Below are 25,158 nucleotides of genomic sequence, written 5' to 3' on the forward strand. Positions count from 1 at the left end.
AATTATACAGTATATCACAAAAGTGAGTACACCCCTCACATTTTTGTAAATATTTGAGTATATCTTTTCATGTGACAACACTGAAGAAATGACACTTTGCTACAATGTAAAGTAGTGAGTGTACAGCTTGTATAACAGTGTACATTTGCTGTCCCCTCAAAATAACTCAACACACAGCCATTAATGTCTAAACCGCTGGCAACAAAAGTGAGTACACCCCTACGTGAAAATGTCCAAATTGGGCCCAATTAGCCATTTTCCAGGTGTCATGTGACTCGTTAGTGTTACAAGGTCTCAGGTGTGAATGGGGAGCAGGTGTGTTAAATTTGGTGTCATCGCTCTCACACTCCCTCTTACTGACTGGTCACTGGAAGTTCAACATGGCACCTCATGGCAAAGAACTCTGAGGATCTGAAAAAAATAATTGTTGCTCTACATAAAGATGGCCTGGGCTATAAGAAGATTGCCAAGACCCTGAAACTGAGCTGCAGCACGGTGGCCAAGACCATACAGCGGTTTAACTGGACAGGTTCTACTCAGAACAGGTCTCGCCATGGTCGACCAAAGAAGTTGAGTGCACGTGCTCAGCGTCATATCCAGAGGTTGTCTTTGGGAAATAGACGTATGAATGCTGCCAGCATTGCTGCAGAGGTTGAAGGGGTGGGGGGGTCAGCCTGTCAGTGCTCAGACCATACGCCGTACACTGCATCAAATTGGTCTGCATGGCTGTCGTCCCAGAAGGAAGCCTCTTCTAAAGGTGATGCACAAGAAAGCCCGCAAACAGTTTGCTGAAGACAAGCAGACTAAGGACATGGATTACTGGAACCATGTCCTGTGGTCTGATGAGACCAAGATAAACTTATTTGGTTCAGATGGTGTCAAGCATGTGTGGCGGCAACCAGGTGAGGAGTACAAAGACAAGTGTGTCTTGCCTACAGTCAAGCATGGTGGTGGGAGTGTCATGGTCTGGGGCTGCATGAGTGCTGCCGGCACTGGGGAGCTACAGTTCATTGAGGGAACCATGAATGCCAACATGTACTGTGACATACTGAAGCAGAGCATGATCCCCTCCCTTTGGAGACTGGGCCGCAGGGCAGTATTCCAACATGATAACGACCCCAAACACACCTCCAAGACGACCACTGCCTTGCTAAAGAAGCTGAGGGTAAAGGTGATAGACTGGCCAAGCATGTCTCCAGACCTAAACCCTATTGGGCATCTGTGGGGCATCATCAAACGGAAGGTGGAGGAGTGCAAGGTCTCTAACATCCACCAGCTCCGTGATGTCATCATGGAGGAGTGGAAGAGGACTCCAGTGGCAACCTGTGAAGCTCTGGTGAACTCCATGCCCAAGAGGGTTAAGGCAGTGCTGGAAAATGATGGTGGCCACACAAAATATTGACACTTTGGGCCCAATTTGGACATTTTCACTTAGGGGTGTACTCACTTTTGTTGCCAGCGGTTTAGACATTAATGGCTGTGTGTTGAGTTATTTTGAGGGGACAGCAAATTTACACTGTTATACAAGCTGTACACTCACTACTTTACATTGTAGCAAAGTGTCATTTCTTCAGTGTTGTCACATGAAAAGATATACTCAAATATTTACAAAAATGTGAGGGGTGTACTCACTTTTGTGATATACTGTATATATATTTCTCATTTCCTCTCTCTGCAAGTGCTGGATTTTCACCCACAGCGACCAATGCACCATTGACTTGGCTCTTTACTCTGCGATGTTCACAGATCAACCCATCTTTCACAGTATAATATAATTTACCTATTGCCTTTTGCACTGCATCCCGCCATTTTACTGTGATGTCATACGAGGGTCTTGAACCTCCCTATTTGTGACATTTCTACCAATATTCCCCTAAAAATAAATACTTTATCCAAGAGTGTAATGATATATATATATTTTTACAGTTTTACCAATTCTGAAATTGTTCTGTATTAACCCCACACTTCTGCACACAGTATCCTAATTACAATTCACCATCATCTGTCTGACTGTGTCTGTCCCAGTTAACCTGTGTCTCTGTAACAAGGCAGCGGCTCGTTTGTGACATGTGAGAGGAGGAGCCGACGGGAAGCAAAGTGTCTTGGCTGGGGACAGGGAACTGGGACGGGAGAACGTGCGGAGCCCCTTATCCATAATAATGACCCTGGTTCTTCCACATAATTAAAGCTCTGGTGCCCCTCTCCTCTCCTGCGTAAAGGCAAAGGGGGATTCATTCCCCACGTCTGTCTCTGGATCCCATCATAGCTAGAGGAGGTTTGGTTGGAAGAAACTTCTTCTGAAAGTCTCCAGTCCATTATATATCATTTCAAAACACATCCCAAGTCTAAAGGAGAAAAAACTTTTCATTTTTAATGACACTTCATGAATTATTCCATTTATTGTATACATGTTCTTTCAAAGGTAGCTGGGAAGCCATGAAAGGTGAGGCTTGAACCGTAAGGAGAGTCTTTTTGCTGCTAAGGAGAACTTAACGGTTGGCAAACTACACCTGTTGAGCACCATGGAAAAGAGCAGAAAAATGAGTTGAAAACATTAAAGGGTTATTTATCCCTTCAGTGTGGGAGACTTCCTTTTTTTCCCTTCCCTCTCTTATGTTTTTCTAGTCCTTCTCCCACTTCTCCCACTCCTCCCAGTCCTCCCACTCCTACCCAGTGTTGGTCACAATTTCACTGGTTAACAAGAAGAGACATGAACTCAATACTCATTTACATAGCTACTACCTAAAGCACATAAGCTGACTTTCTTTCAGTTACTTTTTGAACTACGTAATTGGAACGAGTCATAAATAAGAAAGAATACTGTATTGTGGGACAGAATTCCTCTTCACCTGTCTGGCTAACTTTACTCACTGTAGAAGTGCCAGAGGAATTCCTACTTATTATGTTCCCTTCAACCATAAAACAGAAAATTGGAATATTTCCCCAAAATGTCATACATGGACCGAATGTTGAAATGGTCCATTCGCAGTTGCACATTCACTTTAGTCTTGAAATGTAATGCCAAATGTCTTCATCTGTGAATTCAATGCTGCTGTTGGATTTTTCTGGCCCGCAAAATGTCATGAATGTGTATAAAGATGGCAGAGAACAGACGTAGTTGTTTTAGCAGTATCCAAAGGGTTTTTAAACGATGGTTCAACGCACAAATAAATCAGCACAATCTACTTTCTCTGTTTTTTAAATTGCCGACGTCTTGGAGCTAGAATTGAGATATACTGTGCTAATGACCATACAAAGAAGAGTAACATAGAGAAATCTACAATACAGCAAAGTTATCAACAGATTTGTGGTAAGCTCATGGAGGCAGCCATCTTTTTGCAAGTCCGCCGTTGCAATATTGCTCATTGTTGCATATCCTGGGACTTTAACAGTACGCTGGTGGCTTCTTGAAGTGCTTCTGTTTATAAACCAATAATGATTATCTTTAATGCATGATTAATTAGTATGTCCTAAGGTACTAATTCCGTATTTTAATGTATTCTTTACACGCTGACTTGATTGCTTGGTTTGTGACCATTTTTTGCGTTAAAAGTTTAAAAACTCTAGACCTCATTAAGGGGTTGAATAGGAAAAAGATTTTAATTGCAATTCATTATGTATGACAAACGTTTTTTTATTCAACACTAACAAACACAGCTCATTACATTATAAGGAATGAAGTTGATTGTGGGCCATTCTTACAGTACTATACACTGTGTACAAAACACTGAGTGTTCATTATGAACACCTACTTCTTCCATGGAGTAGACTGACCAGGTGAATCCAGGTGAAAGCTATGATCTCTTATCGATGTCACTTGTTAAATCCACTTCAATCAGTGTAGATGAAGGGCAGGGGACAGGTTAAAGAAGGATTTAAGTGCCTTTGAACGGGGTATGGGTAGCTGGTGCCAGAAGCACTGGTTTGTGTCAAGAATTGCAACGCTGCACGGTTTTTCAAGCACAACAGTTTCCCGTGTGTATCAAGAATTCAACGCCACCCACAGTTGTGTTAAGTTGGCTGGAGGGACCATTCTTGATACACACATATTTTGTCTTGCCCTTTCACCCTCTGAATGGCACACATACACAATCCATGTCTCAATTGTCTCAAGGCTTCAAAATCCTTAATTAACCTGTCTCCTGCTCTTCATCTACACTGATTGAAGTGGATTTATCAAGTGACATCAATAAGGGATCATAGCTTTCACCTGGATTCACCTGGTCAGTCTGTCATGGAAAGAGCAGGTGTTTATAATGTTTTGGACACAGTATATATCATGTCTAACACTTTAAATGGAGAGATTGCAGTTTGCATATCTGACCAATAGGTGTCCCTGCAAACCACATAAATGTTATAAGACTGCGTCAGCGGCCAGATTCAGTACTGCTACTGATGCTGCTGTTGCTAACACAACTATCACTGTCACTACTACTGCTACTGATGCTGCTGTTGCTAACACAACTATCACTGTCACTACTACTGCTACTACCAGTACCACCTCTAGAGTTATTAGAAACTACAATTTTGCTCACTAATTAGATGATTCTTTTGATAAGACATGCATCTTTATTTCCTGTCTGTTTACTGTCTGTGACAACATTACAGACATACAAAATGTATACACTAGTAAATTGTTCCGTACAAGCACACATGACCAAAATAGTAAATCATCTCATTGTTCAATTTGATTTCTTAGTTTGATATTGTTTGATAATGGACAGCGTATACATTAAAATAGTTGAAGATTTTCTTTTGTTTTTCTCATTTATGGAAGACTATTTGTTTACATGTTCTTAGATATGTTAAACACTATGCATTCTATGGGCACCCCTTGTGTACTCCAAAATGCAAATGGTGGCGGTGCCTCCAAAGTCCCACAGGCAAGGGATACGTACATATGTGTTCAATAAACATACACAAATGAGATAACAAGGTAGTACTGAGTAGAAGGTCTTTGCAGGTCTTTGATAGCAAACCAGTAATGCTACAGAGGATTCTAATAGGTTGGCCTTTTTCAGTCTGTTGTTGGTCTACCATCTGGCCCGTGTTGCGACCACATCCCTTAGGCTGGCAAATAATGACTCTCTCTCTCTCTCTCTCTCTCTCTCTCTCTCTCTCTCTCTCTCTCTCTCTCTCTCTCTCTCTCTCTCTCTCTCTCTCTCATATCCTTACTCACCCCAACCTGCTATGGCCTCATGGTGCTTGGGGGGTGGATGTGTGTTAGTGTCATCTTCCTTCTCTTCCTTTCTCTTTCGCTCAGTCTACCTCTGCAGTTCACCTCTGAGAGAGAGAGACAGAGAGAGAGTGACAGAGAGAGCGAGAGAGAGAGAGAGCGAGAGAGAGAGAAACAGAAAGAGAGAGAGTGAGAGAGAAACGGAGAGAGAGAGAGAGAGAGAGAGGGTGGGTGGGTGGGCGGGAGAGAGAGAGAGGGAGTGAGAGAGATAGAGAGAGGGACAAGGGAGAGAGAGACAGAGAGAGAGAGGGAGAGATAGAGGGACGGAGGGAGAGAGAGACAGAGAGAGAGAGAGAGAGAGAGAGCTAGGCTTGTGAGATAAAAGGCAACAGGGGTAGAACCCCCTCCATCATCCTGCCCTCCAGGAGGCCCAGAGAATGAAGGATGAACAGAGGGATGAATGGAGGGATGAATGGAGGGATGAGAGGCCTGGCAGGGTGATGGAGATGTGAGGCACATTTAGATGTATCTTTTGCTGGTTAAAAAGCTGTTGACATTTTTTCCTCCCTCTCTCTCTCTCTCTTTCTCTCCCCTTTTGTTGCCTTTGGAGAGAAAATGCATGCAAATATTAGCACACCATGCATTCAAAACAGGAGGAAAAGCATATTCAAAATGTCAGGCTGGTTATTATTTTACACTGGGGCTCTTTAGAAACCAAAACAGCTGGAAAGAGCATGTGTCTCCCACAAGGTAATGTATGTTGTGTTGCATACTGTCACCGGTAGGGATCCAGTGGAGCATCCACCCATGCACCACTGCCAAACTGTGGCATTACCAGGGAGTTCTGTTTCCTCACCTGGCACAGGAATACAAACCAGGTTTACCACATGACGTCTCCTGTGATATGCTGTGATCGACTGGGAAACGAAGCGTGTTAAAGGGTTGATGCATCCAAATTAACCTCTTCCCATGGTTCCATTTCCCCCTCTCTCCCCCCTTCCTCTCTTCTCTCTTTCTATCCAGTGTTTCCCCACTTTACGGAATTTGCTGAAACACAACATCTGTGTTGTCACGCTGGGGTAGAGGAGGGGGGATATGGAGAGTCAGAGACTCTTTTTCCTGGAGCTCCAGTCCTCGCTCTGATCCAGGCAGAGCTGAGGCACGGCTCGCCCCAGGGAAGGCTCCAGGGCCTGGGTCAGCCATATGGCGGCAGAAGCCCCGGGTCCCGGAGGGCCCAACCCAGCACAGATAAGCTGGATCAGCTTCAGCTACTTCCTGCATGACCAGGGCCCAGGCCTGGGCCGTACCAACGAGCAGGTACGGGGGGGGGGGGTTCGCTATTACCTTGTTGTTTCACTGCATTTTCTTCCGTTTTGTGCCTATTGAACACAACCCTGATTTGTTTTCCATTAATACCAGAAATGCGGAGAGCACTGAGGTCACATCTGAGGGATGTCTCTTGGGAATCATCCTCTTTGTGTCTTATAAGCCTATCTGGGCTGTGGTTAGTGTCTAAATTACATGGGAAATATGGCAATAGTTGTCTGAACTCTAGACACATTGGCGAATTGGAAATATATTAAAACGGGCACCAGAGAAGTGTTATTGCAATGTCGCCATGTCAGTTAGTTTCTCTGCTGTGTGACAAATCTAATAACGCAAGAGACGGTATAGGTACACTATCATAACTGGGCCTTTGACTTATTCTGGTTTGTAATGTGCAATTTTTCAAAAAGAGAACAATACTCTGTCCTCCATAGTCGTGGGAAGTAAGGGTGCTAAGGGTGCTGCAGCAGCCCCTGAAACATCTGAAGAAACAAACTTTTGACATCCCCATTGCTGCACCTGAATATAGTTTTTAAAACAGGCTTGGATCCTGCCACCGGTTTAGGTGTTTAATGTAACAAAAGCCAAGGCCCGCAGGACCTCACCACTGCTGGGCTTCTATTACACAGAAACAGACAGACCATTTATCTGCTCCAAGCCAGGTACACTGGTACACAATTCTCTTCTGACAGAACGGCTGGTACCATTCTCCTCTGACAGAACGGACTGTACCATTCTCCTCTGACAGAACGGACTGTACCATTCTCCTCTGACAGAACGGACTGTACCATTCTCCTCTGACAGAACGGACTGTACCATTCTCCTCTGACTGAACGGACTGTACCATTCTCCCTTGACAGAACGTACCGTACCATTCTCCTCTGACAGAACGGACTGTACCATTCTCTTCTGACTGAACAGACTGTACCATTCTCCTATGACAGAACGGACTGTACCATTCTCCCTTGACAGAACATATTGTACCATTCTCCTCTGACAGAACGGACTGTACCATTCTCCTCTGACAGAACGGAATGTACCATTCTCCTCTGACAGAACGGACTGTACCATTCTCCTCTGACAGAACGGACTGTACCATTCTCCCTTGACAGAACGTATCGTACCATTCTCTTCTGATTGAACGGACTGTACCATTCTCCTCTGACAGAACGGACTGTACCATTCTCCCTTGACAGAACGTATTGTAACATTCTCCTCTGACTGAATAGACTGAACCATTCTCCCTTGACAGAACGTATCGTTCTATTCTCCTCTGACAGAACGGACTGTACCATTCTCCTCTGACAGAACGGAATGTACCATTCTCTTCTGACAGAACGGACTGTACCATTCTCCTCTGACAGAACGGACTGTACCATTCTCTTCTGACAGAACGGATTGTACCATTTTCCTCGGACAGAATGGGCTGTACCATTCTCCTCTGATACTCCTCTGAAAGAACAGACTGTACCATTCTCCTCTGACTGAACGGACCGTACCATTTTCCACTGGCAGAACGGACTGTACCCTTCTCCTCTGACAGAACGGACTCTACCATTCTCCTCTGACCGAAAGGACTGTACAATTTTCCTCTGGCAGAATGGACTGTACCATTCTCCTCTGACAGAACGGACTGTACCATTCTCCATTGACAGAACGTATCGTACCATTCTCTTCTGATTGAACGGACTGTACCATTCTCCTCTGACAGAACGGACTGTACCATTCTCCCTTGACAGAACATATCGTACCATTCTCTTCTGATTGAACGGACTGTACCATTCTCCTTTGACAGAACGGACTGTACCATTCTCCCTTGACAGAACGTATCGTACCATTCTCTTCTGATTGAACGGACTGTACCCTTCTCCCTTGACAGAACGGACTGTACCATTCTCCCTTGACAGAACGTATCGTACCATTCTCTTCTGATTGAACGGACTGTACCCTTCTCCCTTGACAGAACGTATTGTAACATTCTCCTCTGACTGAATAGACTGAACCATTCTCCTTTGACAGAACGTATCGTACCAGTCTCTTCTGATTGAACGGACTGTACCATTCTCCTCTGACAGAACGGACTGTACCATTCTCCCTTGACAGAACGTATCGTACCATTCTCTTCTGATTGAACGGACTGTACCATTCTCCTCTGACAGAACGGACTGTACTATTCTCCCTTCACAGAACATATCGTAACATTCTCTGACTGAACGGACTGAACCTTTATCCTCTGACAGAACGGACTCTACCATTCTCCCCTGCTAGAACGGACCGTATCATTCTCCTCTGACAGAACGGTCCCTACCGTGATCTGTGTGTACCAGACACATTGGTGGATGCTAGGCTACAACTCTCCATAGAGGAGGTGGACACAAATGAGATATGCTCCATTTTGGCTGTGAGTCACACATATACAGTATGAATGAAGGCGATTCTTGGTTTCTGTGTTCACTCAATCAAACAGTAGAGTAGTATTGAGACAGTACACAGTCATACCTTCCTTGACTACATGTAGTGTCTCTGAATATTGGTAGCTATAGGGAGGACTTCTGTTGATCAAACAATGATTCATGTACATGTTTCATAGTGAATAAAGTGCTCAATAGACCTAGATTACATTGGTGGTTTTACACCATGGGGGTGGGGGGGGGGGGGGGGGCTATATTCAATACTATGTGGCCACATCCCTCCCTCTACAAAATCTGCTTTCTACATCTTCAACATCCCTGTGTACAAGGCATTCCTCCTTTTGTTGTTCACTGTGTGTGTGTGTGTGTGTGTGTGTGTGTGTGTGTGTGTGTGTGTGTGTGTGTGTGTGTGTGTGTGTGTGTGTGTGTGTGTGTGTGTGTGTGTGTGTGTGTGTGTGTGTGTGTGTGTGTGTGTGTGTGTGTGTGTGCGAGAGAGAGAGTTGAGTTGCACCCAGGTTGAATGATTTTGCATTAGAAGCACTAAGTGTACCTTTTCAACACCTCTCATGTCGAACCAGACTGGACAAGATGAGGTTAAATGCATCGAAACCCTGTCAACATTACTTCCAGGTAGCCACAGCAGTGCAACATTATGGTCTATTTTTTGTATTCATTTAGTAGGCTATGACTAATATTCAATAGGCCAACTTAGAATCCTTATTTATTTGAGTAAAATAAGATTTTATACTGAGGGTTATTAACGTTAAAACGCAATTTGTTTGATTACCTTCGTAACAGGAGCAATTTTTTGTAACAATTCCAGAGCATCCCTACTGTGGTTAAAGTTGTTGGAATCCTTGCGAGTTAGGACAGTTTGACAGTTTAGCTGTGAGCAACAGTTCAGCGCGTGAACAGGACTGTCATCATTTTATATGTTCATAACATTGTCATAACATTGTCACAATTTACCCACACAACATTGTTATTTTCTCCACAATTGAAATGGCCAACTGCAAATCTGTTTACGTTTTGGGGACATATTTCCACTTCTGGGGTCTATGCAAACAAACTAATAATTCAACATCTCACTACCAGTCTGACTAGGCTACGGTATTTACAAACTAATAATTCAACAACTCACTACCAGTCTGACTAGGGTACTGTAACGGTGTTCCTCCTCCTCTTCATACGAAGAGAAGGAGTAGTGATTCGACCAAGGCGCAGCGGGTTGTGAATACATAATGATTTATTTACAAGACGAACTAAACACACGAAGAACACTTAATATATTACAAAACAACAAAACGATGTAGACAGACCTGGACGACGAACTTACATGAAACACGAAGAAATCACGAACAGGAAAAATGACTACACAAAATGACGAACGCACGAAACAGTCCCGTATGGTGTAACATAGACACAGACACAGACACAGGAGACAACCACCCACAACGAACACTGTGAAACAACCTACCTAAATATGACTCTCAATTAGAGGAAACGCCAAACACCTGCCTCTAATTGAGAGCCATGCCAGGCAACCCTTAAACCAACATAGAAACAGAAAACATAGAATGCCCACCCAAACTCACGTCCTGACCAACTAACACATACAACAAACTAACAGAAATAGGTCAGGAACGTGACAGGTACGGTATTTACAAACAAACTAATAATTCAACAACTCACTACCAGTCTGACTAGACTACGGTATTTACAAACAAACTAATAATTCAACAACTCACTACCAGTCTGACTAGGCTACGGTATTTACAAACTAATAATTCAACAACTCACTACCAGTCTGACTAGGCTACGGTATTTACAAACTAATAATTCAACAACTCACTACCAGTCTGACTAGGCTACGGTATTTACAAACTAATTCAACAACTCACTACCAGTCTGACTAGGCTACGGTATTTACAAACTAATAATTCAACAACTCACTACCAGTCTGACTAGGCTACGGTATTTACAAACTAAGAATTCAACAACTCACTACCATTCTGACTAGGCTACGGTATTTACAAACTAATAATTCAACAACTCACTACCAGTCTGACTAGGCTACGGTATTTACAAACTAATTCAACAACTCACTACCAGTCTGACTAGGCTACGGTATTTACAAACAAACTAATAATTCAACAACTCACTACCAGTCTGACTAGGCTACGGTATTTACAAACTAATAATTCAACAATTCACTACCAGTCTGACTAGGCTACGGTATTTACAAACTAATTCAACAACTCACTACCAGTCTGACTAGGTTACGGTATTTACAAACTAATAATTCAACAACTCACTACCAGTCTGACTAGGTTACGGTATTTACAAACTAATAATTCAACAACTCACTACCAGTCTGACTAGGCTACGGTATTTACAAACTAATAACTCAACAACTCACTACCAGTCTGATTAGGCTACGGTATTTACAAACTAATAATTCAACAACTCACTACCAGTCTGACTAGGCTACGGTATTTACAAACTAATTCAACAACTCACTACCAGTCTGACTAGGTTACGGTATTTACAAACTAATAATTCAACAACTCACTACCAGTCTGACTAGGTTACGGTATTTACAAACTAATAATTCAACAACTCACTACCAGTCTGACTAGGCTACGGTATTTACAAACTAATTCAACAACTCACTACCAGTCTGACTAGGCTACGGTATTTACAAACTAATTCAACAACTCACTACCAGTCTGACTAGGCTACGATATTTACAAACTAATAATTCAACAATTCACTACCAGTCTGACTAGGGTACGGTATTTACAAACTAATAATTCAACAACTCACTACCAGTCTGACTAGGCTACGGTATTTACAAACTAATAATTCAACAACTCACTACCAGTCTGACTAGGCTACGGTATTTACAAACTAATAATTCAACAACTCACTACCAGTCTGACTAGGCTACGGTATTTACAAACAAACTAATAATTCAACAACTCACTACCAGTCTGACTAGGCTACGGTATTTACAAACAAACTAATAATTCAACAACTCACTACCAGTCTGACTAGGCTACAGTATTTACAAACTAATAATTCAACAACTCACTACCAGTCTGACTAGGCTGTGGTATTTACAAACTAATAATTCAACAATTCACTACCAGTCTGATTAGGCTACGGTATTTACAAACTAATAATTCAACAACTCACTACCAGTCTGACTAGGCTACGGTATTTACAAACTAATTCAACAACTCACTACCAGTCTGACTAGACTACGGTATTTGCAAACTAATAATTCAACAACTCACTACCAGTCTGACTAGGCTACGGTATTTACAAACAAATGTCTCCCATTTATTGTCAATATTAAACCAAAGGTTGAATAAATATCATACCAAATCTATTGTAAAACTAAAAGGAGGTACATCGATTTATAGACCCAAAATCAAAATGAGCTTGTTACTGTCAATTGTCAAAAGTTTTTTGCCAGGTGTGTTTCAGCGCAAAATTAGTCACATATGACCTGGTTTCTAAATGATTGGGCCTAATGGAACGTATTAAGAACAATGTCAACATATCCACCATTACTCATTACTATGCACTCTTAGAAAAAAGGGATCCATAAGGGTTCTTCGGCTATCCCCATAGGAGAACCCTTTTTGGTTCTAGGTACAACCCTTTTGGGTTCTATGTAAGAGCCCTCTGTGGAAAGGATTCCAAAAGTGTTCTACCTGGAACCAAAAAGGGTTTTCAAAGCTTTTCTCTTAAGAGGACAGCCAAAGAACCCTTTAATGTTCTAGAAAGCACCTTTTTTTTCTAAGAGTGTGGTGTTTAATCAGTTAATCAGTTCCCCAACCTCCAATATAAACTAAAGAGAAAAAACTGTGTCACTCAGCTTGGAAGGCCTATATCCCTTGCCTCCTATTCAATGCTGTCCCTGACAAAGTAACACAGTTGTCAACTACAGGTCTCTACCACACACTCACCAATGACATTATACATTATTCCTGTCTGATGGGTTCCACCTCTCACCAGTTCATTTGCTTCACAATCATGAAACAGTAAGAAAATGCAACCAAATGCAAAACCACTCCGATCTGTGATCTCAATTTATGTACACTAATTATGGTCGGATGTGAATGAAATTATAAAACTGATGTATTAGGAACATATTAAATACCCTCTCCCCAGCGAAGCTTGACTAGACTGCCGGGTTAATTGTAATTCATGGTGAAAATCTGAGAGAGAGAGAGAGAGAGAGAGAGAGAGAGAGAGAGAGAGAGAGAGAGAGAGAGAAATAGAGAGAGAGAGAGAGAGAGAGAGAGAGAGAGAGAGAGAGAGAGAGAGAGAGAGAGAGAGAGAGAGAGAGAGAGAGAGAGAGAGAGAGAGAGAGAGAGAACCTCAGTCCCTAGAGAGAAAGAGTGAATCAGAGAGTGATTGAAATGTGGAGACAAAAAAATAATCTGTATATTTCTGCATATCCTGTGTTTCAGGATCATCAGCTTGTCATTTCGGTTTTGTTTGGCGTCTCGGACTTGATTGAGGGATTTGATGGAGATGCTCATATTAACAAACTGACATGTTATTGTGTGTCTCTCTGAGGGACACCTTTTTGGTCTTCATCTCTAATAGGAAATGTCTTTCCTTTTGTATTTATAATGTTCTCTTAGAGACCTGCTGCAGGGGCCACTGGGAGACTCCTCCTTTCTTATTTCAGTCTCTTTGTTGATAGACTCCCACACACACACACACACACACACACACACACACACACACACACACACACACACACACACACACACACACACACACACACACACACACACACACACACACACACACGCGCGCGCGCACACACACACACACGCACACACACACACACACACACACACACACACACACACATTGTTTCTTTCTAGTTGAAAATATAAATGTAATATATTTCACATTCGCTAATTATGAATTCGATAGAGGCCCATCAAGGCCTTACCCTCTCTCACCTAGTTTGCTAATTCATCTGCTATGTTTATGCTGAACCATTATCGCCTTGACAGTTATTTCTCCTTCATCTCTGGAAGGGTCTCTTTCATGCCACATTACTAGGCTGGATGTGACACCTCCTCTGACTCCACTGATCAGGCGTGTCGCGCTGGGGACAAAAGCCCAAACGACACTGAGATGACTCTAACTGAGACGTGTCGTGATTCTTGAAGATAGATATGAGATATTTTTTAAATGAGGAATTAATGGAGAAGGACTTTGTGATTCTGGAATGTCTAATGTTAATGTTCTCCTTTGGATATAAAAATAATCTTTGACATTTTTTTTTCCTGGATCAAAAGTGATGTAGTGTTTCTGTGAGCCTGTATGAATCAGGTATTCTTTCTGGTGTGACTGACAAGACAATAGGAAAGTTAACCCTCATCAGGGGCCATATGTATCAAATGCATCAGAGTAGGCGTGCAGATCTTGGATCAGGTTCCCCCTGTCTATGTGATCTTATTTACTATGATTTAAAAGGCTAAACTGATCCTCGATCGGCAATCCTACTTTGAGACACTTGATACATACAGCCTTTGTTTGTCATACTGATGCCAAACTCCTGTGAAAGCACTCAAATGGAATGCAATGGGGGATAAATACAGGACGATTATGTAGATAGAAAGAAAATCTGCTCTAGTTTTAAAGTTTAAAACATATGAATCTAAGCTATAAAGTTTAAAACATATGAATCTAAGCTATAGCCAGCTAGCACATAACGTTCTGAGAACCATATGTTTCTTAGATCTTGGTGAGAGCATGGTTGTCCTGTGGTTATTTTGCATACAACCTTCCCACAATGTTCTGAGAATGGTACAGGATACCCAGCTAGCACATAACGTTCTGAGAACCATATGTTTCTTAGATCTTGGTGAGAGCATGGTTATCCTGTGGTTATTTTGCATACAACCTTCCCACAATGTTCTGAGAATGGTACAGGATACCCAGCTAGTACATAATGTTCTGAAAACCATATGTTTCTTAGGTGGAAATTTCAGTACTTCAGCATAACGTTTCCTACAGGTTTCCCCATGATTCTATTTAAAGTAATGTTCTCAAATTGTTCAGAGAACGTTAAGAAACAACGTTCTTCTGTGGGAATTTCAGTACTTCAACATAACGCTTTTTGCAGGTTTCCTGATGGGTCTATTTAAAGTTATGTTCTCAGAACGTTTAGAAAACTTTCCATAAAAATCACAAGCAAACATTAGTAACTCTCAAAGACCATTCTAAGAATGTTATTTAAAAAGCATACATTCCGTTCTCAGCATCAACAAAACTCTCTCCATCCTCTATCTTGTTAAGGGTTATTAACAGGGTTACTCTATCTTGTTATTCCCCAGGTCGTTGCTGTAAATGAGAACGTGTTCTCAGTCAACTTACCTGGTAAAATAACGGATACATACATTTTAAAAAAAAAGGGTGTTCAGGTGTGTTGGCCGTGCCCACTAATTGACCACACCTGATCTTAATGAGTGCTTGTTTCCTTTAAAATGGGGTCTGTTTGAATATGTCACACCCTGATCTGTTTCACCTGTCTTTGTGCTTGTCTCCACCCTCTCCAGGTGTCACCCATTATCCCCAGTGTATTTATACCTGTGTTCTCTGTTTGTCTGTTGCCAGTCTGTTTTTCTAGTCCTCCCGGTTCTGACCTTTTGCCTGCCCTGACACTGTGCCTGCCCTGACACTGTGCCCGCCTGCTTGACCATTCAGCCTGCCCTGACCTCGAGCCTGCCTGCCACCCTATAACCTTTAGACTCTGACCTGGTTAATGAACTTCTGCCTGTCCTCGACCTGCCTCTTGCTTTTTAATAAATATCAGAGACTTGAACCATCGGCCTCCTGTGTCTGCATCTGGGTCTCGCCCTGTGTCATTATAGAGTAGACTAAAATGAACAGCTTTGTATGAGTTAAAAAACATGGCATATTTGCTCCATTCTGGTGACACAGTGGACTAATTCAATGGATAGAGAACAGAAGATCATTGGTTCAACTCTCACTGATGCCATGCCATAATAAAAAAGGCATGTTTGCATGATTAATGCTGAAGTAAATTCTTATCTGTGCTTGGAGTTTAAGGATTTTTTTTTTTTTTTTAACTCAAAATAACCTATAATTTCTGTTCTCAGAATGATAATAAAACCTCCCAGGAAAACATTCAGAGAACCATAGTAAAACGTTCTCAGAACCTCCATGCAACCTAAAAATGAACTTTCCCAGAACAGGTGAAATGTTCACTTCCATTCTCAGAACATTTAAAAAACTTTAGGTTTTACCAGTCAGGAAACGTATGGCTTCATTCCCAGATCCAATGGGACACCAATAAACATACATTCATACAACTTCCAAGGAACCAACTGTGCTAGCTGGGTATGTATTCAGTTTCATTTGAAGTGACATGTTGGACATTTGAAATCAGATTGATGATAGATGTCTCAGCCAATAGGCTATTAGGCTACCAAGAACCCATGTTCCACCCCACCTTGTACAAATGTAATAATTGTCAGTGGCCCCTCATGTAGGCTAAAACATTACAACCACTATTGCTCTAGCCACTAGCCCTCTCTGACAGACACTAGACTGGGATGTAAGCTATACACAGTTCATTTTGATATTATCCAGCAGTTAAAAACGTTCTTCACATGTCCAGCGTGAGAAAGCAATTACAGCTTAGTCAGGTACATATCCAAGTCTTTCTTTAGTCGCCCCACTCAGACTGAAGCAGAAACAGAACGTCCTTCAATCAAAGGCTGATCATAATAATTCATGCTCTGGGGGGCTCCAGGTATGCCATAAGGTCTCGTCTTCTAGGTCACGTCCAACATCATTGCTCAATATACAGATAAAGGATGTATAATTTAATAAGCAGGCAGAAGCGTTAAATAATTCATATATTCAAGTTCATTATGGCAAGAAACAGCGATATTGTGATATAATGATTTTTACTTTTGACCTTGGTCTCCGTGGTTGAGCTTCATTTTTGAGTTTTAGTTATAGCTTAACACTTCAAAATGATTCGAAAGACGCCTCATTCGGTATTCAAGAAATTGATGCCTTTTGTTTTAAATAAAATATCTTGTAAGAAAGGTGGGAGTACCTGGACTCTTTGGTTTGAATTAAATATGGCATAAGAAACGAAAGGTATCGCTAATGACTGGATGAGTTTTCCCCTCATTTATTCATATTTGTTTGATTTCTCTATTCATAAAGACTACTAGCAGTCCTCTGAGATTGAACTAGGAAAGATGGAGGGGATTGTCTGATATGAAATGTTGACAGGAGAACTAATGCTTCCTGAAAAGTCTCTAATGATGGTATACAGCTTTTCATAGAACCTCACAGTGCTTACTTCCTATACCTTAACACAGTAGTTAGGTGTGATAAGGAATGGCCTGCTGCTTACTGGATGTCTCCTCCGTAGACTTGTCTTTACATTACAATCATTTAGCAGACATTCTTATCCAGAGCAATTTACAGAAGCAATTATGGTTAAGTGCATTGTTCATGTCAGCTCAGGGATTTGAACCAGTGACCTTTCGGTGACTGGCCCAATGCTCTTAACCACTAGGCTACCTGCCGCCCAGCGGGGAGACTTAGATTTAATTTGATTGATTGATTGATTGGATCATATGGCCCACCAGACTGACACAGATCGTCCTTGACAGCAAAGGAAGTTTGGAAAGTGTCAATGTCATATCTAATAGCTGAATAGCCCTTATTTCAGTCGCAGTTTGCGGTGTACTAGTCACTGTTGTTGTTCTGGACGTGGTACTTCAACAGTGTAGTAGTCATACAGTAGTACTGCAGTCATTGTTGAAGGAGTAGCCTAGGTCCTATTGCAAATAGTGTTGTCTTTGTATCATGTATAACATGCTGTAACAGTCCCTTCGTGTCTAGCAAATCTCATCTCATTAATTTTTCCAATTATTATTCCTTTTCGCTTTATTTCGACTGGCAGCAAAACTCCACAGACCCGGACAGCCACTGTAAAATAATTAGCTACTCACCTAATATTGCCCCGTGTTGTGCAGGAGCAGGTCATCCTGCGGATTCTGACATTTTGAATTACTTGAACAATACCTGAAGCAATCTTTGGACCTAATTAACTTCCCTGTTAGACTGAATGTACACATCATTTAAGAAGATAGATAGGGAGGAGAAAAACCCATACTAACCAAGGCCCAGCCGTCCCCTAGCCTCTCCCTCTATGTGGAAACAATACTGATTCTGATTCCACTGGTATGCAGGATATTACGTGTGTGTGTGTGTGTGTGTGTGTGTGTGTGTGTGTGTGTGTGTGTGTGTGTGTGTGTGTGTGTGGTGTGTGTGTGTGTGTGTGTGTGTGTGTGTGTGTGTGTGTGTGTGTGTGTGTGTGTGTGTGTGTGTGTGTCTGTGTCTGTGTCTGTGTCTGTGTCTGTGTCTGTGTCTGTGTCTGTGTCTGTTCTGTTCTGTGTCTGTGTCTGTGTCTGTGTCTGTGTCTGTGTCTGTGTCTGTGTCTGTCTGTGTCTGTGTGCGCATGAGGGAGGACCTCTCTTCTCTTTTCTTCCATCAAGTAATCAATATGCTGTTTGAATGAGTTCATTTGAATGCACTCAATCATCACCTCCTAATGTTCATGGCTCACGGGTGGAGAGCATCAGTTATGCAGGAGTGTTATATGGCGTCGGTTTGGGCCCATTCTATTAAATATTCATGGGATCAAAAAACATGCATCAAAATAGGAGCGCAGAGAATTACGTTTATGTTTCTGGTCTGTTCTGCGGAAGCCCATAGACTCTCACTGAGCATCGAGCTCAGACCTACCTATAGAAGGATGAGATTCGTTTATTTTTATAACTCATCTGAGGTTCTTTGTTTTTATTTCTCGGAGTGGTAAATATGTCAGTGGGCATATCTTGTACTTGTTCTCTTTTTTTTGGCTTATTTGCTTTGATGGACTCTTCCAACAACACGTGCTTTCATATTATATAGGGTCCATGTTCTAAATAGTAGCAAGCAAGTGATGCAAAAAGATGAAATACAGTCATAACTACAACTCTATTGAGCCTGCCGCTCCTCCTCGCTCCAACTCTATTGAGCCTGCCGCTCCTCCTCACCAACTCTATTGAGCCTACCGCTCCTCCTCACTCCAACTCTATTGAGCGTGCCGCTCCTCCTCACTACAACTCTATTGAGCGTGCCGCTCCTCCTCACTACAACTCTATTGAGTCTACCGCTCCTCCTCACTCCAACTCTATTGAGCGTGCCGCTCCTCCTCACTACAACTCTATTGAGCCTACCGCTCCTCCTCACTCCAACTCTATTGAGCGTGCCGCTCCTCCTCGCTCCAACTCTATTGAGCCTGCCGCTCCTCCTCACCAACTCTATTGAGCCTACCGCTCCTCCTCACTCCAACTCTATTGAGCGTGCCGCTCCTCCTCACTACAACTCTATTGAGCCTACCGCTCCTCCTCACTACAACTCTATTGAGCCTGCCGCTCCTCCTCACTCCAACTCTATTGAGCCTGCCGCTCCTCCTCACTCCAACTCTATTGAGCCTGCCGCTCCTCCTCACTCCAACTCTATTGAGCCTGCCGCTCCTCCTCGCTCCAACTCTATTGAGCCTGCCGCTCCTCCTCGCTCCAACTCTATTGAGCCTGCCACTCCTCCTTGCTCCAACTCTATTGAGCCTGCCATTCCTCCTCGCTCCAACTCTATTGAGCCTGCCGCTCCTCCTCACTCCAACTCTATTGAGCCTGCCGCTCCTCCTCTTCACCAACTCTACTGAGCCTGCCATTCCTCCTCGCTCCAACTCTATTGAGCCTGTCGCTCCTCCTCACTCCAACTCTATTGAGCCTGCCGCTCCTCCTCACTCCAACTCTATTGAGCCTGCCGCTCCTCCTCACTCCAACTCTATTGAGCCTGCCGCTCCTCCTCACCAACTCTATTGAGCCTGCCGCTCCTCCTCACTCCAACTCTATTGAGCGTGCCGCTCCTCCTCACCAACTCTATTGAGCCTGCCGCTCCTCCTCACTCCAACTCTATTGAGCCTGCCGCTCCTCCTCACCAACTCTATTGAGCCTGCCGCTCCTCCTCACTCCAACTCTATTGAGCCTGCCGCTCCTCCTCACCAACTCTATTGAGCCTGCCGCTCCTCCTCACCAACTCTATTGAGCCTGCCACTCCTCCTCACCAACTCTATTGAGCCTGCTGCTCCTCCTCACCAACTTTATTGAGCCTGCCGCTCCTCCTCACCAACTCTATTGAGCATGCTGCTCTTCCTCCCTCTCCATACCCCCATCTGCCTTGCCACTCCTCTCTCTCAGAGTGAGCGTGTTTACCTTGTAGTTGTGAGTGCGTAGTATTCTCTCAGTCTCAGGCAGTTACTTTGTGTGAACAGCCGCCGTTGTTACTGATGGTATTTCTGATGGTATTTCTTCACTGCTGTCTGCCCCCCGCCCGTCACTCTTTTTGTTATATAAAATATGTGTTTTAGACGTAGAGAGTGTGTCAATTCTTAAAGATGCCCTTGGCTTTTTTGAGACAGTTTTAAGAAAGCCTTTTCTCATAAGAGGATGGATAGAGTAGATCTGGATAGTGGTGGTTGTGGCCCATTCTGCTTGCGTAAACTGCATATGAAATGTTAAAGATTGTAGGCTTATCCAATCTGCCTTGAAACAGTCCCAATGAAGCTTAAGCTTCAATATGAATGAATTTAACTCAGTATTCTTTTGTACAAAGATTCAACGTTTGCTCTTTCGGTTTGAGAACATTTTCCCAGAGCTTTTCCCATACTCAGAAGATGAATATTCCTTTTCTTGCCTCTGGTTAACTACATGTATTCGAAGTAGATTAATGAAGGGGTTGGCCGTCGTTCTATTGAAAAACAACACATTTTGAATGCCATGGCAATTGATTGTGCCTTTCTACACGATTTCAAAACGTCGTCCTCTTTCTCAGGCCGTCTGTGGGAACCACGGCCCGGGATTCTTAGCCTCATTCACCTCGCGTTCTATTGGCCATCACCTGGAGGGACGGGGGAAATTGCCGACGGCACAATTATCAGTGATTTGGGCTCTGACTGGTGATGCGCTGTTATGAGAAGGGGCATGGCGTGGATATGAGCTGATACTCTAAAAGCCGAGATGGGAGACATTGGGAGCTCAGCTGAGCCAATGGGAGGTTGTGTGTGTGTGTGTGCTTGCCTGTATGTGTGTGTGTGTCTGAGGCACTGCTATCAGTGAAGTGAGTGATAGTGTCCTGCTGTGTGCTCAGTTAAATTGCTCACACACACATCAGAGATCAGAGATCCATGCTACTAGCCTCACTCCAGAGGCTTCAGCCTGGCCCTTCTACAATATTTACCCACTACATGGTGCTTGTATCTGTCATTCACCCGGGCCTGGGAAATGGCTTTAAGTTGCATATCACCCCTATGAGCTAATGTATAATAGTATGGGGTCTTTGAACTTCCGTCCTCCAGTCCAAACAGATTGACAGTTAGCCTGTTGAGTGGTATAGGGAAGATCTGTGAGACTGACGATTAAATTGTAGCCTTCAGTTTGGACCTTGTTTGTATGTTGCAATTGTTTCAATCTCTAAGGACCTCATTCATAAGATATTCTAATAATGTCTACGAGTGTGTGTGTGTGTGTGTGTGTGTGTGTGTGTGTGTGTGTGTGTGTGTGTGTGTGTGTGTGTGTGTGTGTGTGTGTGTGTGTGTGTGTGTGTGTGTGTGTGTGTGTGTGTGTGTGTGTGTGTGTGTGTGTGTGTGTGTGTGTGTGTGTGTGTGTGTGTGTGTGTGTGTCTTAGCCAGCCAGGTCAGCTGGAAGCAGCCTGGGGATGTTATGAGGCGTTCCATCATCGAACCCACCGGTTCATTCGGGACGAGGAGGGATGAGGCCGGGACCACCGCCATCACCCCATACCCCGTTAGCCTGCCTGCCGTCATCCCCTGGAGGATCGGCATATTACCTCCAGACCAGACACAGAGAGCGGTCTGAAATAAAGAGCCACGGCCTGAGGAACCACTATCAGCTCCTATAAAAGCTCCATCCATGGCTGCCGTGGCCATAAAAGCGGGGAAACTAGATGGTGGATTTCACTTTAAGATCCCTCAGTTTGAATGAAAGTAATTATCTTTTTTGTTTCACTCTGAGGGACAGAGGCAGCGTCTGAAATGGCACCCTACTTCCTATACAGTGCACTACTTTTGACCAGGGTCCATAGGGCACTGCATAGGGACTAGGGTAACATTTGGTGCACACAGGCCCTCTGACACAGCTCTGTGCTTGGAATATGGTTCAGACAGGGTGGAGGGAGTGGTGCTTGGTATACTGTAGCTCAGGGCTGTATGTATTCAGCATCTCAGAGTAGGAGAGCTCATCTAGGATCAGGTCCATCTAATCTTACTCATCGTGATCTAAAAGCCTAAACTGATCCTAAATTAGCACTCCTACTCTGAGACCCTTGATACATACGGGCCTAAACACTGTTTTCATCCTTTCTTTCTAATCAGGGACTGATTCAGACGTGGGACACCAGCAGAACTCACACGGACGCATACTTCTGAGTCTGGCTGTTAAGCAGCTGCCTCTGTTTCTCCATAATGGCTGTCTTGCAAGCACTGCATATAGTTATTGACATTGATTCCCAGTAAACTTTGGCATCAGAGTTCATCTGAACACCCTATATCCTAATACCTTGGCCTGGTCTTGACCTCTGACATTGATCTGTATAGTCTCTACTGGCTAGATGAGACAGGGACAACAAGACGATGAATACTCCAGATGGTGTCTTAAGGTTGATATTCCAAAAGCTCATTATTCCCAATCCTTACATAGACCTGACTCATTATCCCAGTCAAAGATAATCACTAAACTACCTTATTGCCAGCTACCAAAACCCCACTAACTAGGTCTAACAATGCACTTGTCAAAATGACACTACCTTTCTTGTCCATAACATGAGTTAGAGTCTGTTATACTGCTGTATTTTGGCCCTGGAAAATACTAGTCCTACAACTACAGATGTAGGATCTTCATTTGAGCCAGTAGGAAAATAATCCTGCAGCAACAGGAAATGTGGATTTTTATTCATTGACATTTTTGTAAGGTTTTCTCAATTTTTCATAAGGGAAAATCAAGTCTGAAATTTCAAAGTGGAAATAATACATGTCAAATACACTACATAAATACACTGCATTGCAGGAAAGTTCCGCAGCAGGGTGATCAAATTATGATACTACATCTGTATACTCTAGTGACTGATTTAAGGTTTGGGGATGGGGATAGATGGCCCGGGGCAAATTATTCTAAGAGCCCCCTGATGTCAGTGGGACTGCCTGGTGAAATAAAAGGCGGGGCAATAAACCAGGAGCAAAAGAAAGAAAGTAGCATGCATAGCGCATAGAACAGGGGGCCACCCTGAGGCAATGGTCCAACTGCCCCGTGGTTAAATCCCTCCACTGAAAGTGGAATAATCACACCAGAGCCTTCGGAGAGAGAAGGAGAGAGAGAGAGAGAGAGAGAGAGAGAGAGAGAGAGAGAGAGAGAGAGAGAGAGAGACAAAGAGAGACGACTGATACCCACAGCTTTGGTACCCAAACCAAAGCAGCCACCCGTCTCAGTCGTCTCTCTTTGTCTCAAAATCTGAGAAAAGCCCCTGTGATAAAAAAGGGAATTAGAAGCTCTGTGATAAAGAGGGAGGGAGTTGGAGGGAGATCTAAGAAAGATCACGAGGGTTTAGTATCCGTGTAGTTGTTTCAGATGTGTCGGGAGATATAAGCATTAAGGTCGTAGGTTGTTCCAAAATGGATGTTGATACTTTGAGCTCTTACATGCTGCTTACAAAATAGGTCTGAACTAGTATTCATTCATGTCAAAGTAAATCAGTGAAAATAAAATAATCTGTAAAAAAACAAACATTTGATCATGAATTATATAAATATTTATCAGTGATGACAGAGTTTTAGTATTCAAAAGCAATGAAAGGTTAGCTAAGCAGTTTCACCCCTCCCCTTCACGCCTCTCAATGCCCACTTTCCCTTTAAGAGAGGGCACAGCATGGACTCCACTATAAATCATATTTAGTACCTCTGGCGTGTTGGGAGAACTAATACAGGTGACAATATTGTAATTGCCTTGTCATGGTCACCTACTAATTGTCCTCCTGTCTGACATTTCGGAGGACATTTTGTATTCTACCACAGCTTCGAAGAATTCTCGCTTCCTAGATATGGTTGTTTTAAAAAATGGAAATAGTACTCAACAGTGAAATGTATTTCAAGAAAGAGATTTAGTTTTCTTTACGGAGTGTATTGTGTTTGGATATTTGATAACATCAATTAAGAGAACATCGTTTTATTCAATAATTCATCATGAATGTGACCTTCTTGATACTAAGTTGTCGGCGGCTTGGTTGAGTGGTCGTGTTACATGCTAATTATGACAGGAAAGGTCAAACTAATTAGCTCTCTCTTTGTACCTGCTGTTAGAGTCATTTCCTGGTTGTGATCACTGAGTCAGACAGGGTTCAATTAACTCACTAATGTGAATTTCATGCAACACAATTAAAAAAGATGGAGACCTATGCCATGTTCCAAAACTTTTTCATTTCTATAACAAGGTATTACTTTCTTTGATAGGCACTTCGGACAGGGCTCAAAAACATCAAATGCTTTGTGTACCTCAATCAGCAATGTTCATTTCATTCAGCACAATTCAAAAACGTGTAGACCTATGACGTCATACTCCCTAAACTTTGCCATTTCATTAAAAAAAAGGTGTGTTGCTCTATAGCCTGGGAATCCTAACTGGCATGTTTCGTTAAAGGGAAACAGCAGAGCATATCAGTTTGGATTCCAGGCTGGTTGCTCAATCTTCCAGATGCTGAACCTGCATTCGTTCAGACCACAGCCCTTGTATCTGAAAGAGGGGCTTGATAACACACCCATTAACATGTTTAAATAGGCCTCTCTATCAAGTGAAGAGTGCACCAACACTTTGCCGGCCATTAAATCCACACAGTGGCATAATTATCTTTGTTTAGCTATGTTAAATAAAGTATACCATTACGCTCTACTGGGCCACAAAGTAGTTTAAAGGTGGCCATAAATTTCATTAGACTATGTTGAATCCTTGAGCCCTTTGGATGATGTTCTTACTCAGTGACATGTGATAGAGGCTAATAAGCCATTTTTAAGAATTATTATCCAGGATTTACATGTATATGGTT

General features: G+C 42.9%; 1 long non-coding RNA gene across 1 annotated transcript; it reads left to right on the forward strand.

Moving 5' to 3' along the window:
- The first annotated feature begins 8,505 nt into the window (after positions 1 to 8,505).
- Positions 8,506 to 24,514, forward strand: LOC129849792 (uncharacterized). The gene is made up of 2 exons (XR_008758697.1): positions 8,506 to 8,903; positions 21,736 to 24,514. It is a non-coding gene; the product is annotated as an uncharacterized LOC129849792 (long non-coding RNA).
- Positions 24,515 to 25,158: the final 644 nt, after the last annotated feature.

Source organism: Salvelinus fontinalis, unplaced genomic scaffold (genome assembly GCF_029448725.1).
Source record: "Salvelinus fontinalis isolate EN_2023a unplaced genomic scaffold, ASM2944872v1 scaffold_1695, whole genome shotgun sequence".
Classification (NCBI taxonomy): domain Eukaryota; kingdom Metazoa; phylum Chordata; class Actinopteri; order Salmoniformes; family Salmonidae; genus Salvelinus; species Salvelinus fontinalis.